Genomic DNA, 14376 nt, shown 5'->3' with positions numbered 1-14376 from the left:
TTGCTATTTATTATTTTACGGAGCAAAATGAATTTGTTCACAGTACCTTTTTTATTTTTATACAACTTAGAATGGCAAACAAGCTGACGGCCCACCTGATGTAAAGTGGTAATCGTCGCCTATAAACATGAGCAATACCATGGACATAACGGAGTATACTGTTTCGCCCATGATACCCCCCATGCGTTGCCATTCCTGAGGACTCAGGTGTTATTCCTCTGTACCCAGTAAATTCACGCCATATCCCACCCATCAAACCGAAACACAGCCATGCAAACACAACTGCTTCACGGTTGAAACACGAATGGGACAGAGGTACCCAAGCAATCGACTTTTGTACAAAGTCTCCCTCTGGTAACTACACTATTCACATGAAATTAACACTTATTATAAGTGTTAGTTTTATATTAACAGTTTGTTAACTATATATTTTATATTATTATATCATTAATTGTGATTAATGGTATGTTTAGTTGAATGAAAAAGAATAAATCCTCTTCTTAAAAGTTAAGAAATTAAATGGAAAATAGGAGAAAAGACAGGGTACTAGTGATGTCAGTACGTCAGTCAGTCAAACTTTTATTGAGCACGCTGGTTTGCTTGGATGGCTAATCCTTCTACTGCTATTGCTTTATACCAAATCTTTCTTACTTAATGCAGTAGTTATATTAACACTGTGGATACTTCAATTTGCAGATCACCAAATAAAAACTCAAATACACTTTATCCTCTAGCTTATTCAGAATTGACGAATGAGCTCGGTCAAGAGATACACTGTTAGTAGACATTAAGCAGGGAGCGGATGAGCGGGCGACGCGAGCGAGTCGGGGGTGCCAAGCGAAGCGAGATAAATATCGCATCGCCACGTGCACGCTAAGCCGGGATATGCAATTTTTGTATTACGCTCTTTTTAATATTACCCTACAAGTTTAGCGTGATCGAGTATTTCATGAGAGTTACTAAACACTTTGAAATTTTATATTTTTTATAATCGATTGATTGGTATAAAATCCATAACCATTTTTTATCTTAATTATAAAATATTATTACTAAGAATAAATAGTGTACCAAAGCAATCCTTATTGAATTCCGAATCGATAATACTATAATCTTAGATTATATAGATAAAGTGTCTCCATACAAGTGCTTCAAGAAAAGCGGATCAACTTTTTCGTACAATTTTGCGAGATAATTAGTTATGAGTGATTCTTTTATAACTAACTTCAACTTTATAACTAACACACACACACACACACACACACACACACACACACACACACACACACACACACACACATACACCCATACAAACACCTATGCATATCCAATCTCACATTCAATGTCACATATTTAAATTAACCCTGTTCGCCGCACTATAACTGTTAAATTTCTAGCTTTGACTTCCACGAGACAGGCTTAGCCTAGTGTGGAGTCATAGTTATATTGTACTACAGGCTAAATTTGTTTAAGGAAAAATAAAAGTTATCAAGTTTGTATTTTATAATTTTTGCACCTTTTTAATGCATAAAAACTTATTTTATTTATTAAATAATTCAATATAGAATAATTGTATTGTAATAATTGTATTTTTTTAATAGTGTTTTATATATTTACGTGCGTAAATATATAAAACACTATTAAAAAAACGAATCAGCTACAATAATTTGACAATTAGCTCACAAAATGTCGACCTATTTTTGGGATTCGATGCTCTATCTATATAATATAAGACTATCGTATAGTGTAATCATAAAAATGACTATTCAAAAATACTTGTTATTAAGTTTACTTGAATATAAAATATTGTTATTCAAGATAAATATTATTATTAAACTTGGTCTGACTGTACATGAGGTAGACTCTAGTGTTATGGATGATCATGGGCGGTGGTTGTCGCGAACCATCAGGTCAAGCGAATATTTGGCCCTGTATTATAAACAGAGATGAGGCGATTAACAAGTAATATTTTTATAATAAAATAATTTGAGTTAGATTTATACTCAAAATCTGATAAACTTTTTTATATTACTGTATAGCATGGTATTGTTATACCATTGATTTTACCGTTATAATAGCAGAGAAGAATATATGAAATTATTTGGTGATTTTTGTTACTATACCGTGAACGTGTAAACCATGATCGAATGTATGTGTACGGAAAATTAAATACGTCTTCATACAATTTCATACATTTTGCTTCCCAATAATATCGTGATTACTAATATTATAAATGTAAAAGTGACTTTGTTTGTTCTTCAACACCTTAATGGCTTAACCAATTACTATGAAATTTTATTTAGCAGTCATATATCGGTCACGCTTACGAAGTCGCAAATAAAAGCAAGTAAATTATAAAAGCGGCAATTACTTTCTATAATTATTCTCTAGTATACTTTTATTTTAATGTAAAAACTAACTTACGTTTAATTAGATCGAAAAAACTCGACTAGTTTCGAAATCTATCATGATCCTTAGTAATCAGCGACTGTTATATAACTTTTATTAACTGTTATATAAATAATAATTTTATTGTTTTCTCTATTTTCTTTTATTTTAAATACATAATCCAAACTTAATATAAATTTCCTACAAATGTACTCATAGAATTATTATAAAAAATATTCGTAATTAAAACAAATATAGATTATATTACTTTATAAAATTATGATGTACCAGTTTCTCTCCAACTTCGTTCGTGTAATCGAGGTATGTTCACTGGCCAAGATAAAAACTAGCCTATGTCCTTCTTCTTTTTATATAGTACCAAATTTCATAGTGATTAACCGTTAAAGTGCCAAGAGGTAATAAACAAACTTGCTTTTTCCTGTTAATAATATTATAAAAAATATTCTAACGATCAACGTCCCTCTTAAAACATCTCCAAAGTCTAACTTCGATTGCCAGTCCACCTGCCAAGCGTAGCAACTACTAACAAAACCTCCCAAAGGAAAGGCTTATGCTCAGCAGTGGACAGTTAAAGGCTGATATGATATTGATTCTGATGATGTCGTCCTGATTGATTTTGGTCTTAACGAATATTAGATTTCGGTGATAGCCTGTATATGGAATATTCCATTGATCTACTCTATCACACTCTTAAGCATCTTCTTAAGGGGACATTAAAAAAATACCTTTTTTCTCAAAAACAATATAGGTCAAAAACTGACAAAATAATTTTGGGGCTACCGTACTAACTTAACAGTTGGACGCGTGTTAATATAGAAATCTACACCCATAAAGTTTGCATAATAGCAACAATATATCCGACAATTAATCAACAACATGTATTTATTTGTACATAAACGCGTGTGTATAGTAACAGATTGCGTATATTAGCGTTAAATCCCACTGCGCGGCCCGTTCCGGCCGAAATCATGACGATCCACTCCTCTGCTGATCCCAGTGTACTATCAGCAAAACAAGCAACGTAGATTGTATTTAATTGTAATAAATTATCAAGTTCTTGAGTAATAATAAATAAATAAATATAAATAAACAAGTAATAGTTCATCCCACTAATATTGTTACACTTACAAAAAATGTACATACAGAGTAAAATGACATATATGAGAGAGGATATTTTTAGACACTATTTGCCGAAATATTGCTCATCCTTTGCTGCAGCCGAGAAGCTACAGCGCTAATTTTCAGTATATAATAAATATCATGTGTTTTTAATGGTAACGTTAGAAGTATCCAGCACTAGTCACCCAAACCCTAACGTTAATAGGTAAACGAAGCCTATATAAATATAACTTCTCAAATTATTATCTTTCAGTGTAATAACTACCGGTTTAAATTACTTGTAATTAGGTCGAGAAAGTGCGACTAGTTCGGAACCAATTCGAGACCCTTAAATATGAGCGACTGTAACCCGTGCACGAGCCTAACTGCGCGCCTCTACCCACTGAGCGCGAACTGTAGGCGTTCACAGCACCGTTATAAAAAGAAAGTATTCGGAAACCTTCGGTTATGAACAGCTGGGTGAATTGATATAATAGAAATTTTATCAAAATCGGTTATGTAGTTTGGCTTTTAAATCAGAACTAACTAGTCTTGCCATAATTAAATTGATTTTTTTTTTGTAGAACTACATCTAATTATCTTTAATACCATATATTGCCTAAAACGTTACTCATCTAATAAATAAGGTGAGTAAGACTAAAAATTTATTGAGGTTAATACGGTTAATTATAAAGCTTTTGCATAACAATTTATTACAGTGTCTATTCTGCGGACAGTACACGAACTCCCCTGATCCCGGGCGATATTAAATAGCGATAACATCAACTGATATTAGATAAGATACCATTACAAATAACAAGTACTTATTGGGGTGGTATCGAATTAAATTATTTTTATTGCAGTGTGACTAAAGCCTCTAGAAACCATTGTAGGTGCACTCTCCTAAACTCCAAGCAATGTAATTATTTTATCTATTTAGATATACATCTAAAGAATTAAATGCTTGATCGACAGAAAAATTACAGATGTAAAATTGATAGTTCTTGAAACATGAAAATTTTGATATTCCTTATGTGACGTTGGATTTCTAAAAATTATCAGTGTAACAGAATACAATAGCTTTCGCAGAGAAGAGGTCGCGATAAACAACTAGTATTTAATATTTAAATATCACATAATGCCTTAAAATATTACTGCAATTTTTATAATATTATCTTTATCAAATTTTACTTTCTTTAAGTGACTTTTAAGAAAAGGAAGAGATATTTACTCAATTCTTTTCAAAGCTTTATAGTATAAATAATATATACTAATGACTTACATATATAAGCAAAAATAGCTGTTGCTTGCTGTTGGTTGTTAACCTGCCTACTAAGTGTAGCAACTACTGTAAAACCTCCTTATGGTGGACGCCTATGTTCAGCAGTGGACAGTTAACGGCTGATTTGATGATATATACATATATTATTTCACAGATAAATAAATAAATAAATAAATAAAGTATAGCTAAAACCTAACTACATACAATTGAATGCTCTATCGTCCTATGAGAATATTTTTCAAGTTCACAGAACAACATCTAAGAGTCTTAATTTCGTCTATATTATAAACAAATATTCTTGAACAATGTTACGTTATGCTGCCTAATTTACCTACATTTATTTAAATTGTAAGTTTAAGACAATCTGGCCCTACAAGGCATTCTTAGGGCCCTTTCAGTTGAGCGCACATCAAACGCGCAAACTCCCTCCCTACACTACATAACAGTCATAATCAGATGTTTAGGATTTCTTTGATAAGCAACATTGCCGTCTTTAGAGGGATTTAATTTGTTTTCACTTATACCACAAAGTTGTGAGATGTTGGGACGTTCTTTACTAACAATTTGACGTACTCATAATTTTTAGGCCGTCCCTACCAAACAATGCTTAAACAACAAAGCTTTTACACCCGAACTCGTACCGGGATATGTTCAATAACCAGGATAAAAAGTAGCATATGTCCTTCTCTATCCTATAGTATGTGCATATATAATAAATTGTTTGTTTCCCAAATAAAATAAAAAACACCAAGTTCCATAGTAATTGGTTAAATCGTTAATACTCTGATTGGTAGAAAACAAACTGATTTTCATATTTATAATATTAGTAAAGATATTTATATATTTCTGAATATTATATAAATAAATATTATTTTACTTACTCTTACAATTACTACCAGAGAGAGACTTTGTACAAAAGTCGTTTGCTTAGGCATCTCTGCCCCATTCATGTTTCTATCGTGACGCAGTTGTGTTTGCATGGCTATATTTCGGTTTGAAGGGTAGGATATGGCAGTAAATTTACAGGATACAGAAGAATAACATCTACTCAGGTGTTACTACTTTCCATCAGGTGGTTCGTCAGCTTCTTTGCCATTCTAAGCTGCATAAAAAAAAATATTGTTAATGGTAATATTCTACCAATAAATATATAAGTTTACATAATATATAAGCTTCGCACGGGTACAATATTTGTTCGCATAACTTTTAAAGTGTTCAACATATTTTATAATTAAAAGAAGTGAATATCTTTGCTATAGATTTTATGTTATTCTTTTATTTCGATTGAACGATTAATTAGCGCACATCATATTCTAGAATTTTTGCCGACTTAAATTACAATTGTTTTGATTAATTATTGAAAATATTTGTTTACCAAACTAAAAAATATCTATATAGATTATCACACTTAGAAATAATATATCTTTCTAACAGTGAAAGAATTTTTAAAATCGGATCAGTAGTACCGAAGTATACCCCGAACATTTAAACTCACAAATTTTACCTCTTTATATTGATTTATATTTATATAAATTCACGCAAACAGAGCCACTTGATACAATTAGTCAATGATAATAATAGTTAAAAACAATTATTCAAAAACCTCATCCACAATATTTATACATGTAAATAGTATCTATAAATTAATTGTAATATTTCAACAAAACGCACCTAAATTTGAATTCTGATTTCTATATGATACTAATAGAGAACTATTAAAGCTGTATTGTACAGTTTATCTAAGTGTATATTTGTTTTTTTTTTTCTCATATCAAGCCCGATAAACAAGTGTCGTCGTTTAGCTAGAATCTCGTTAGTGCGTTGGGGTGCGTCCCTCGGCGCATTCAAATCTCGACATATGCTGTACGTTTTACGCAGTTTTAATTTTAATCCACTCACGGTGTTTTGCATTTCATAAAAATAGTTTATACCTATATGTAGCTATAATTTTTTTATCTATTTGGCTACTGGTTTAGTTCCATTAAAGAAATAAACATATATCCTTGAAACTATAAAGTATAGATGGAATAATCTAAGTAGTTTTATTAATGCCTGGATATTACTTGCTTATTAAAGTCACTTCAGTCATTTAAATAAACATAATTAAAATAAAAATAAATATATTTTATTTCAAACAAATATATCCTTATTGTGTACGTCATCATTATTACTTCAGTCATTGAAATTAACAAAATAAAAATAACATATTTTATTTCAAACAAATATATCATCATTGTATATGCCATCATTATTTCTTCAATCATTTAAATAAACATAAATAAAATATAAATAAACATATTTTATTTCAAACAAATGCGTCCTTATTGTATGTGTGCTAGCTGTATACGAGTACTAGTTTACCTCCTGTGTTAGAAAATTATTATTTCTGTTTTCTAAACAATGCGAACATTGCCAAGGATGTTATATAATACCTAAACTGTGAAGCCCCTTGTATTCCTCATGCGTTGCCATTCCTGAATACTAATGTATTTGCCTCCATACCTTGATATATACTCTCTTTTTTGTACTGTAGTAAACAAAGATATTTAATGCGCGTGTGTCACCGCGTGACACTCTAGTGTCAAAAGTTTCTAAGCCACCTTCCTTATGCACAATAATATAATGTTTAACAAGCTCTCCAAATTCTAACAAAATTAACAATCTTTGTTTTATCAAATAATAATCGATGCAGCCATGAACCGTGCTTCTGAATATGAGCTTCTATCGAGTTTGTAACTGGATGGGTATCCCCGTATTTAATGTCAGTATTGAGTAAAACCGACATAAATAAATATATTCTTTATATTTTTTTAATTCAGCATTAATACAAAAATTTTGTCTAAATTTCAACTTTAAAATCTTGGAATAACAGTCAAAAATTAACTAATAAACTAAATGGATTTTAGTTTATTAGTTAATTTAGTTTAGTATTACACCTATAAACTTCATATTGCCCATTAGAAATCTAATACGACCACAGACTATTTCACTCAAACTGAGTCATTCATTAACCAATTCCGATTAGCATTCCACGAGTCTGTGAATGCCTTATATATGTACTTACATAGTATACAATTGTATATACAACTACGCAGTATATGCAACGGAATTCCGGTAATGTTCTCCTACATTGTAATCGAACTGTTGGTTTTAGTATATTGAAACCTAATGGTGCCTACAAATTTGAAATTAAATGCATACATACATACATATCTGTCACGCCTGTCTCCCATTAGGGTAAGCAGAAACAATGGAACGCCAAATGCTTCGATTCAAACAAACCTCTTTCGCTTCCTCCACATTCATCAATTTTTTCATACACGCTCGCCGGTTACGGGTACTTTTAATTTGGCCCTTCTTCAGCACGTCGCCTATTTGGTCGGCATACGTCCGTCTAGGGCGGCCCCTACCGACTTCTCCATTCATTCTTGCTCGATAAATCTCTTTCGTAATTCTTCTTTTATCCATCCTCTCCAAATGACCAAACCAACGCAACATTCCTTTTTCGATTTTTGTCACTACATCGTCTTTCAGTCCATACTTCTCTCTAATCACACTATTTCTTACTCTATCTTAAATTAAATGCATTAGTTTTAAAATCTATTTTTCTATACTTGCTACGATTAGTAAACTATCTTGAAGTATTTATTAAAAATAAATAATTAAATTATTGATCGAATAGTTTCTATTACTAGCGACTCATTTCTGCGTATTGGTGTAATTAGGATATATTTTTACATACAAATTTTCCATAACAATATCTAAATGATACTGAAATTCGTATCAACACCCGTTGCGTGGTTTAGAACAAGTAAACGGATAAACGTACGACAGATAAACAGATGCTGAAAATTATATTCTTCTAGTAATATACAAAGCTTTATTTAAAATTATATATATAAAGTACATCAATAATAATGCTCTTAACGATAATGTCTAAAAAATAATAAAACCTTAGATTTTGCTCTCGTGGTAACATTCGTACAGTAACAAAAGTGTGTCTATAGGAATATTTCTTTGCTACTTACCCAAAAGAGATATTTATTATTAAAATAAAGAATAGTAATGGACTAAATACGAGCAGGTATTTATTTAAAATTATATCATAATTATTTGTCATTTACTATTAAGATAAAACATAATCAAACTATGTTATATAACCTTATATAGACAAAGATATATTTGTATTACGTCAATTGCAATAAGTAGCGCTAGTGTAAAATATTTAATATTTATTAATATTCTTGGTCTTGTGGTGCTACGGTGCTACGAGCCTACGACGTAGCACAAAGCTACGAACTGGAGACGTTAATAATTTATAACGTTATAAGTAATTAATAGTAATTTAATGTATATAATGTAATTTATATATATATTAATTTGTTATTGCTTATTCATATAATTAATGAACTTAGTACTCTGTAGGCTATTGCTTTGTGTAAATACGAGTAAGTGCTCAGGTTCAATTCTCATTCATTGAGTACTATTTAAAGAGCTTGACGATGGTTGAGATTTGATTGCATTACATTGTTGATATCTGAGTTCTTATGACCATAACATATAATTTACTCAAAAGATATAAAACTTCATCTCTATATCATCTAATTCTTTTTTTTTTTCTTTATATTTACGATTTATTGTAATATATGACTCAAATGTAAATAGTAACTAAAGTATTTTACATTTATTTTATATTGAACTAAATATACTCGTATGTACAATATATGTATTTATATATGTAAATGTATGTATATATTGTATTTAAAATTTTATTTATTGTTTCGTAAAGGAATATTCAAGAAGCCATGTCTGTAGCACTGCGTTTATTATAGAATATTAAGTATATAATATTAATATGACATACAACACACTGAAAATATAGACAGGTCAATTGTTTATCTGTATACATTTATTTTCTAATAAAAAGTTCTATTATTAATAATTAATATAGAAATACAGTATATACTTATATACTGTATTTGTAAATGTACGAATAAAAATAGTGTGGAATTTATATCTACTAAATTTAACTTGTGGCGTTGACAAAATAATTTAGTTAAATTAAGAACTACCCGTTTAATAGTTGTAATTGTTTTATTAATCAAATACCTACTCATATATAAAATAATATTAAGTGTTATCAAAGACATTAAAGTTCCATTTAAACACAAATGCCTAGAATTTTATATTCCCCATTCCCAACCCAACAAGCAAACATTTATCAAATTTTAAGGCCATTTAAAAATAATTTCACAGATGACACAGTCGTTGTAACTGTGTCCCCGAGCCGTCGGAAGCGTCAAGCGTACAGTACACGAAATCATCACCCATCCGAAAATAATACGTTTCGATGCGAATCGAATCATAGACAATGTACCCTCCAGTTGACACATGAATTATGACTTATTACGTACCAAAAATGCCTACCCTACGGACATCACTACATCTAATAGCCCTCTGCACGTCCAAATGACGTGTCAGTGTATTGTCACCTTTACAATTTACGAATGTGGCAACACTGCATTAGGGATGACCGCTATCCGTCCCTATCGCTCCATATACAAAATGCACCTATCTTGCTCTGGCGATATTTATTATAATTTTATGCGGCGTCCACACTATTGTATGTTAAACGACCAACGTTAGGTTTTTGTTGTTGGAGGGTGGGTATTAAATGTAATAACAGCACTATCGAGATATCTGATGAATATTAATGTGTTTTTTCATGCAATCCGATGCGAGATTTAATTCGATGATTACTGTGTGTCAGTTGTGTATAATTATAGTTGGTATTTCGACGCCACAAGTGCAGTCGACATATTACCGTTTGCGGTATAGGATTACACATTTAAATGCCCAGTTACATTTTTTATAATGGAAGTAATATATGCTATAAATCTGTCTTCGTTATAAGTATATGTAACTCTAAGTTGACAAATACGCGATCTCTATTACTTTAATATTATCTATTACATAAAACATATTTTCCATTGCTAAATTCCTATTATGTAATAGAAGCATTAAAATACAATTTTTATTACATGAATACATCTAATTAAAACAAATATTATTACTTTAATTAATGACATTTAACTACCATAAAAATAAGGTCTACCTTATCTTTTATGTTGTATGTATATATATATATATATATATATATATATATATATATATATATATATATATAGGATTTATTTCTTATTATTATTTATTATAAGAGAGAAAAACAGGTATGTATACAATTATATAGAGGCACTTATAAATTCTTATATTTTAAATAATATTTCATTAATATGAACATACAACTGGATTTATTAAACTCAATAATTACATTAAAGATGTCACCGCCAACGAAACTGTTGCTGTTACTTATTAAGCTCTGAAATATAGTACTTACATCATTAATAAAGCACGCGTCATTTTGTATTACACAATAAAATTGTAACGAATATATTTAACAAAAAAGGTCGGATAAAATAAAAAAAAATCCGTTGTAAAGTTGTCATTCTGATTCAGTGGAGCGTTCATCCCCGCGCGAAACGTAATAATACACTATTATATTATTTTAATAATAATAATTCTCTCTATTATTGGCGTTAATATAGAATCTTTATTAGAGCCGGTCCAAATAGCGGTCCACAAAATAAACACAATTGACTCTTGCCATTTGGTTGCGCCTCAAAGACTTAGGTATTTAATTATATTGACCCTTCGAGTGTTTTTCACTCAATCAGTATGCCATATTTCACGACTTTTTATAAACAAAGTGCATTTGTTATTTAAATAAGTAATACTAAGGTATGTGTCGTGTTAATTTTGAAGATAAATTTTTATTTTAAATACGCTATAGGGACTTAACGCAATGAAAATGTTTACAGGTAAATAAAGTTTACATACATAATACCTACCTAAACAAAATCCGATAGTGTATTTATATATGTCACAACAAGAGAAAAGTTTAAAACTAGAAGTTATTTATTTTTGTGATATATTTATGTGTATAAATAAAATATGTATAAATTATATAAATAATTAATACACATTTAATTTATGACACAACACATTCTTCATAGATTTTTGTAAAATCAAATTTTCGTAATTACGTCTTCACGTCGTCTTGTATAGAATAATTGTATAGAATAATTGACTACGTTGGTAGTGTAGCGATTTACCATACCGTCTCGCTTTCCGATGGTTACAGGTTCAGGTTCCCAATAATACAAACATTTTAAATCATAAGTATTTTCTAATATATACTGGTTTTGGTAATATGTATTACAAAAGAAATCTAAGTATGTCTATAAATTATTAAAATTTTACAATATACTATACTTTTAACAATAAGCAAAGGCTTATCGTTAAAAGTTTCGTAAGCTCGACTAGTTTCGGAATCAATTCGTGATCCTCAGTCATGTGCGACTATAATGCGAGTGCAAGCCTCACTAGTCGAGCTTTTTCAATCTATTTACACATAAGTTAAACCGGTAGTTATTACATGAATATCTTTGCTTAGTTTGTAACTAGACAACACTATGTAATATGTCCAATTGTATATTTTAATGTAATCTAGGTAACGCTTTACAACTATGCTATCAAGCATGTGGTTCGTTTGATGGCAAGCAATTTCTATTCGCATTACTGTCTAAATTTCCTTTTATAAAATATCGATTTTAAACAAAAAACATTTCTATGAATAGCTACTTAAAACCTACGTTTTTATTCCATATTATCGGTGCGTAGGAGCGGAGATGACAAATGCCCCATTCTCACACTATAATAATGTACAAATATAAAATAAATCAATAATCAATTTTACGCCAGCGCTCGGTGTCCGAAGTATTTTTGTCAACATTTTATTATTCTGGCAACACATCTAGCGGAAAATCGCGTCCTGCCGCCGACTCAGACGGAATAAGGCGGGAAAATCTTACTTATTTATTATTTAGAAGCATAACAAGAAATGCCTCCCGGTCGGATACCCAACAACGAGATATTTGGAGTTTTTAGTTCACTTGACCGATGTGGATTTTGGAAATCTTACGTGGAAAAGATTTCTGGAAGATATCTTTGCACAATGGTGTACTTATTTACAAAACTCGATAATCTTTTGTGATCAGACCAGCAATATTAAATTGACTATGTGCGCTACATCTATATTTTGGCTCAATGTTTTCATACTTTCTTTATTTGTATAATATTTATGTAGTAGTATAAAAATAAATTGAAACCAGAGAAACTAACTTCAACGTGAAAACTTATTGCCGAAAAACATCGAAAATTTAATATTGATAAAATCATTACTTGTTTAAAAAAAGAATGATCAAAATCGTTTCATAATTGACTAAAATTAGACACACTGAATCATAGATAATAGACAAATTAATAAAGATAGAATATGGAAAATAATATACTTTATATGTTCATCTATATCGACTAATAATATAAATAGGAAAAATTTGATTGTTTGTTTGTTTATAATAAATAAACTCAAAAACAACTCAACCGCTTTTAAAAACTCTTTCACATATAGAAAGCTATATTATCAGCGATTAACATACACTATATATTATTTTAGAAAATTTACTATCTACCCGTGCGAAGCCTATAAAATAGAATATTCAAAATCTCTAAGTATAATGTAAATACCTTCCGTCCCTAGCTTCCGTTAGCATTCTATATGCTCATATAATAAAATCGAATATCAACAAACAATTCAAATACTCCTTGCATAATATTCAGGAGTCGATGAGAAAGCACCTAATAAATCGTTGCATATCATTTCACCCTCAAACGACTCCAAATGGACGGCAGCCGAACACCTTATCCTCAAGTTAATATTGCATTGTTAGGGTCCCGACGACCCCCGCCGTGACACAAGGCACATACGTATTGACAGAATGCCTATAAGTCAATCAAACAATGGAATTTATGAGCTCTTTACGGTATTGACCCATTTCTTTGATTGAGTACAATGGCAAAACGACATTTTAATTTAAATTTTTTCGTGGGAATCGCTCGAATTAAGTGTAGTTTCGGTTCGCGCTGTCATCGACGCAGATTTTATTTATGCAACGGTAGGCGTGGATGGGCGGTGTGTGGTTACCTTTATTTGGATTGTGTGAAAATATCTTGACTCTTTGTTGTGATTGATGAATTAATTGTTGGAGATTTATGAACTTCTTCTATAGAGCGAGCGCCTTTGTCTCTTGGTATTCTATTTATTTCATGAATAATAGAACTTCGGTTATCAAACGATGATTTATTAAAAATAAAAGTATCAAATTAGTAATTTTATGTTACGTTCCACAGTTAAACCACAGCAAGTTAAAAAATGCTTAATAAAAAGTTTTCGCATTTTTATTTAAAACTAAACATATCATTTTAGTTTAAATTTTTTCATTGTTACTTTTGGAAATTTTTTATATTCATTAACTTACGTTTTCATTAATTTGGAGGTGCGCGGTTAATTATTAGTTATCCAATATAAATTATGTATAATAAAGATTTTACAATGCAAAAAATTCAATTAAACAATTTCAATGAAGCAAAATTTTCGATTTTTCTATTTAGCCATAAACCTAACTTTTTAT

At 30.3% G+C, this 14376-nt stretch overlaps 1 protein-coding gene across 3 annotated transcripts in view; it reads left to right on the top strand.

The window, feature by feature from the left end:
- LOC113512010 (paired box protein Pax-6-like) overlaps positions 1 to 14376 on the top strand; it is a 75124-nt gene that overhangs the window by 19554 nt on the left and 41194 nt on the right. The window lies entirely within an intron of this gene.

The sequence above is a fragment of the Galleria mellonella genome, unplaced genomic scaffold, assembly GCF_026898425.1.
Source record: "Galleria mellonella isolate WM207_F2 unplaced genomic scaffold, CSIRO_AGI_GalMel_v1 utg184, whole genome shotgun sequence".
In the NCBI taxonomy this organism is placed as follows: Eukaryota; Metazoa; Arthropoda; class Insecta; order Lepidoptera; family Pyralidae; genus Galleria; species Galleria mellonella.
Note: the sequence above shows the minus strand (reverse complement) of the source record. Positions and strands in the feature narration are given on the sequence as shown.